General features: G+C 37.1%; 1 pseudogene; it reads right to left on the bottom strand.

Annotated features, from left to right (window-relative positions):
- Positions 1-1,820: 1,820 nt before the first annotated feature.
- Positions 1,821-6,415, bottom strand: part of LOC149572473 (choline-phosphate cytidylyltransferase 2-like) — a 52,865-nt pseudogene continuing 48,270 nt past the window's right edge.

The raw sequence follows: 6,415 nt of genomic DNA, 5'->3' as shown, positions 1-6,415 counted from the left end.
TTTACATTTTCAAACATCCTATATTTTTTTGACCTTATATGGCCCCTCGGGTCAAACCAGATTTGACTAGGCTGCCACGTGGTAGTGCTCAATTGGTCCACCTCATTACTCAGTCAACATCTGCACATCTCTGCCATGTGGCAATCTCACATTGGCTACTCGATCTTGCGCCACATGTCACTCACCCACTTTTCTGCATTACTTAATGGGCATGCATCTTTGAAATGCGGGTGTGCGCTGGCTGTTGGATCGTGACACATGTCACGATCTGAGTGCTTCCCACCTAGACTTGCTGGCAAGTGCCACCTCATCATGTGTAGGACCCATCCCACATTCTTACAATCTTCAATTGGCAAGCATTTCTGTTTTGCGAGCATGCGCCAGCCCTTAGATCATGACACGTGGTGACATCTGGATATAGCCCACCACATCAGCTCACTTCAATCTTTGTTTTAAATTTAACTTTGGTTTCCTCCTACTGACATCATCGTGGACCCCCACACATGGCCTTTTCAAAAGGCTGTGTCTTTATGAGACAATGTTGTTTACTTGGAATCATATTTAAAGACACAAAATATCCACCACACGGCGAATATGGGACAAATATGTTGAACAGTTCTACTCTTCTTATTTAGTCGCGTAGGATTTTTTATGGCTATTTCCTTCAATGTTGCTTTGATGTTGCCTCCTCTTTCTATGCACTATGTGCTTTAAAAGTCTATTGCTTTGTTCTTGCGTAGACTTCTGTTTACATGTGCAGGCTTCATTGCTCAGACGTGGGTGTTCATTCCCCCTTTTTTTTACCTGCAAGTTTCTAATTTCACATGCTCCCTCTTATTTTTTGGCTTCCTTTACTTGCGAATTGCCCTTTTAAAATGCGAGTGTAGCTTCTTCCAAGCTCTTTTTCTTAATTGGCATCCCTATTTTTCTACCCGCTACCTTCTCCTTGCTATGGCTTACATTCATGGCGCTAGGTCTTCTTTATAAGTTGCGCACTGGGTCTGGTATTCTCTTTGACATGCGCTAACTTCTTTTTATGCATTGATTATTTTTCTTTTTTTCTTTTGTTGCTCCTGGGTATTACTTCTTCCTCACTTTCTTTTCACAGAAGCTCCCTTCATTGGCGTTGACTGGGCTACTTCATCCTTTATTTGGCATGATTGTGGTCTCGATTGCTAACATCTCTGCTATGCGTGGGCAGTTTGCTCTTTCATGTTCTCAATGTCTTGAACTGGACTGCCTTCTTGATCGGCCCCTGCTCTATGCTGCATCTCTGGCCTGTCATGTGGGCGACTCTCCTATCAAACATTTGATCACCAGATTCTTGACTGGAGTCAGATCTGGTCTTCTTCCTACCTTTCGATGAAAAGTTACATGACTGCAATGCAATTCTCCAGTTCCTAGACAGTAACCATCTCTCAGCAATATAAGGCTTCCATAAAATGTGAGAGGATAGAGCTGAGGTGAGCACTTTTTCAGTGAGCACGTGGCGAATGCATCTCAGAGCTGCTGCCATTATCTTTAAACCCTTCACAAACAAGAGGCATACATTAATGTTCAATCGGCATACTCTGTCCTTCCATGTGGGGTCTTAAGCTCCTTTATCTGATGTGTGGGGATAGGAGCCTCTTCAATCAGCTTCCTCTCTGTTTTGAATGCATAGATCTTTTAAACTAGTGGCTCGTGTGCTTGGACGTGGGTCTTTGCTACTCCCATGGCGTGGATGTCTTCTTCATTTGACTTTGCCTTTGGCTGTGGCTTCACTTTTTATTTTCTTGAAAAGCCTCCCAGATATGAGCTGCTCCCTTTTAACTTTCCTGCTATAATTTTCTTATACTCATGTTAACTTTCAAAGTTTTTTAAAATCAGAACTAACTCCAAGATATTCCCTTGTATAACCATGTGCAAAAATTACGCATCACATATTGGTTGTAGTCTTTCAGTATCCTCATTATGATGTCTGATGTTGAGATGCCTTCAGTTCATTTTGTTTCCTTGAACTTTCTAATCAATTTCACATGTGCATAAACATCGTTGCCAAACCCACTTGTATTTGTATAGCTTAAAATATGGAATCACAAATTATAATGTTGTATAACAACCTTCTCTGGAACTTACACAAGATTGGAAATTGCATCATGAGCTACATAATCAATTTGGTACTTTTCAATGAACTCTTGAGTGATCACCCATGGTGCATCAGGCACTACTTCATCAACTCATCTGCAATGGCGAAGACCTTTGTAGTGCTTAGTCTCTGTCATGATAGTCTTCCCTTTGTACATATGAGTCAATGCACCACTGCAGCAACCCACAAGTAGATATGTATTTGGGAACAATTTCTTGACCTATCCCAATGATTGCACATGACCAAAATGAAAAGGATCCCAGATTCCATAGTGAATTAATGGATTTCAAGTCATTTAAAAATAAATTTAAATCATCAGACATCTTTCTTATATAGAAACTTGATCAAATTAATCCACCTTTATTGATCAATCAAAAGCCCAGATTTCTAAAATCTCAACAACTACACATTGGGTCCAAATCCTCTTTTTGTCAAATAGTAACACTCTTGTGACTTCAAATAAGTCCATCATTTTGAAGCAATTAGTTGGACCCCAAAGTGGGTCCAGCTAAAAAAAATTTCGTTTCTAAATGACTGAACTACAAAACTGACCCATTCATCATCCAACACTGAATTGAAACAAATTCGAATACTGAATAATCAAATAAAACTCATTCTAACTCTCTTTTGCAAACTATCAAATTTGTGTCAGGAGGTCCTTTGACTAGCCTTAAAAATTGATCCAAACACCTGACCAAGCCCTGAAATCTGACCCACTGATTCTCTCTTTTGCATATTCTTACCCTGTCAAATCTCATCTCATGATAGATCCAAAGTCAAAAGATATTTGCTGTCAAAGTGACCCTATCAGAACTGCCTGCAAGAAAACATGTCCGAAAATAATGAACTGGGTTCGGATTCGGCTTTGAAAATAGGGCAAATGAGCAGATGGGGAAATGAAAACTGGAGCATTGGTCCTCTGTCATGAGGAGAGTATAGATCTACGATTTGGGCTCATGAAGAATAACAGGACGCAGATGGTGATCAGTCAAAATGCTGAATAGAAAGAAAGACAAGAAATTGATTTTTGCAAATGGAATTGACTTGGAAAAGTGTGCAAATGGATTCGTCATGACTTGCAAACTGGCACACTTAAAGTATTTTCAAAGGAGAATGTAGGGGTACAATCCATTTGATCTTACCAATCACAGATCTCAAGTTACGATGTCATGAATAGGGGTACTGACAAATCTGCAAATGCTGACACTAGTGGAAAATTAGAAATTGCATTTGAAATTGCATTTGAAAACTGATCAAACAAATTTGTCAAGAGCTGAAACTTGAAACATAACAAGTTTATAATGTCTACAATGCAACACAAAAGGAATTTTAGCATTCAGGTCAACTGGTCAAAAGTTATAACTCATCAAACAGGGCTTCCCAGAATTAGGTGCAAAGTGCAAAAGCATGAAAATAGTAACTGACCAACTTTAAGGGATTCAAAACCTAATCAAATGGACTTGAAACAACTCGAAATCTAGAACATAGGTTCTTAGGTATGGACACTAGATACTCCGAAAGTGGTGGGTCATGATACATTTTTGGATGCTAGATATTCACTTGCAAACAAGGCCTCTTGTTGCTATTTGACACTTAGGTGAAAATGTAGATTTAGACTAGCTCAAAACGAGACTTCACAAAATAGCTCAGAATGTCAGTTTATCATTATGGAACATGTGGACATGCTAGATAGAAGGTGTTAGAAACATTAAACTCCTCATGGATTTCAAAGGTACAACCAGGTACAATCACATCAAAAGCATTTATAGGGCTCAATTTCTCAAAATTTTCAAATTGTGACTGAAAATGGACCATGCAATTTTCAGTCCCAATAGATATAACCATACATAAAGAGAACTCATAATACCATTATTTGTTAACTAGAGAAACATTTGCCAAGGAAAAACCTCAGTGGGGATATAGTACCCACAAAATGATCCACTAAACAAAAAAACTGTGTTAAGGATATTGACCTTGTTAGGAGTCTATGAATTGCATATAGTGTCTCGGTCCTTATTAGAGGACTAAGCCCAATTAAAAGCCCCAACCCTGTTAAGAGTTTCTTCAACCTTGTTAGGATTTGGTATTACAATTACAACTACATGCAAGTAGAGCCCACTTCCCTAACATGCAATTATACAATATAGTGCCTTTATACAAAAGGAGATCATAGCTACAAAAACCTCTTTATCGTTGATTACCTTAATTTACATAGCTTGATTGACATTAGAACTTGTATCACATATCTCTCATATAACTTCCTATTTCATATACATAGTTTGCATATACGTCATGTACTTTGCATTCTTAGATATATCACACATTACACACATACTTTACTTTGGATAAAGTAAATCTTTACTTATACCATTTCCTTTCACAAAAATCTTGTCTAGTTAGCTTGATGTAAACACACACTACATTGATTTAGGCTAAAAATATAGGATGCCATCTCTACAAACATAAGTAATAATTTCGTAACTGAGATAATTCTTTAGCACTTTATACCTCTTTTTTTGTTGTACTTTGTTCTACTATGCATACTACCTTTAATGATATTTAGCTTGTAACTTTGTTTGTACTATTTGTACTGACTTGCGAACTTAGGTACCCCATTGTGACACTTTGATATACATTCCCTTAACTTCACACATGCAAAATATCTTTGTATCCTTCACTATACCAAAAACATTTTTTGTGCTACCAATGAAACTATTTAATACAGACAATTTCCTAACTCTAACTATAGAATCTTCAATAGTGTATTTTGTCATTACATCCTGAAATATATGTTGCCATAAATGACAACCATAGCTCATCTTACCTAGCCATATTTCCAACAAGGTATTTCAAATAAAAAGTTAGATATGAATACTTATTATCAAATCTCTCATGAAATGAATGTACTAAGGCACAAATGACCACATAAAAGGCCAACTAATGAACCCTACAACAACAATGAATCAATCATGTGGATATAGTAATAGGAATTGTGTAGGGCATGTAGATAGTAGATCAATACTCCTAGAAATCCCCTACTTACACAAGTTTCCCTTAATCAATAAAAAACAACTTTTCCCTTTGACCATCCCATCCATTTAGGCTTGCTCATTAGTTTTGAACTTCATTCTAAGCCTCCCTAATGGTTAACTTGATCTTGCAAGTGTTGGAGGCTCCTTCTACGGTGTACTAGACTTCTTCATAACCATTTCTCAAAAGCCATACATTTTGTTTCTATATGATCCCCTCAAACTTATGCAAATCCTCTATTAGGCCTAGTAGCCCTTAATTAACCCTGCTAATGTACTAAATTGGGATTTATGCAAAAAAATTCCTCAAGAAGGCTCCAAACAAACTCTAATGGAATACCCTTTTCCAATGTCTTTGAGATTCTTATGGTCTTGGGTTTTCAAATTCTACTAGATTCCATAACCCTATTTTTAAGGGTTTTCTAGGGTTTAATGTACTTTTAGACTAGTTTGTAACAAAATCTCTCTTACTCTTGCCCCAGGGATCTTCGAAACTTGTCCTTTAACATGAAGTGACTCCATTCAATGCTCTACCATGCCACAACACCCATTCAATCCAAATAGCTCTTCCCTTGCAAGAATACCTCTTTCCTTGGCTCAATTTCTAGTCGAGTATACCATTGTCTTGCCTAGAGCTTCTAAGGGCTTGGCCCATCACTTCTTACTCCATCTTTTTGCTAAGTCTTCCCAGTGCAAGCTAGCAAGAAGACTATTTAGCAATACATTTATTATACACACCAATGGATTAATTAAAACTTCAAACCAAAAAAAAAAACTCGGTGAAAAAAAGAGTAGAAATTGTGTTGCAAAGAAAAACACTAGTTGAAATCACATAGAAACCATAAACTCAAACTTTCATTCCATCTAGCATTAACTTGTTAATCTGTTGTAGGATGTCGTAGGATTGAAAAATTATGAATTGTACAAAAATGACTTCTAGGGCCTTACATAATCATTCCATACCTAACTCAACCAACTTTAATTCATTGGTAACCCCCTATTTTACAACTTTTACAAGGAAACTTGCACTTTTTGCAAAATTGTTAATATGCAATTTTTGTGAAATTGAAAATTTTGCATTTGTGCATCATAGACATGGTAGGTCTTTACCTTATGCCCACAAAACATACATGGAAGGTATTTAGGCCATAATTATACCATTTCCATGTCTTCCTACCCCACTATTCTTATTTGTCCCTCTAAAACCACTTTTGCACTTTTGCTCCTAATTGACAACAAATGTATCATTACAACTAAT

This window comes from Cupressus sempervirens, chromosome 2 (assembly GCF_028749045.1).
Source record: "Cupressus sempervirens isolate cs-2001-9-10 chromosome 2, ASM2874904v1, whole genome shotgun sequence".
Lineage (NCBI taxonomy): Eukaryota > Viridiplantae > Streptophyta > Pinopsida > Cupressales > Cupressaceae > Cupressus > Cupressus sempervirens.
Note: the sequence above shows the minus strand (reverse complement) of the source record. Positions and strands in the feature narration are given on the sequence as shown.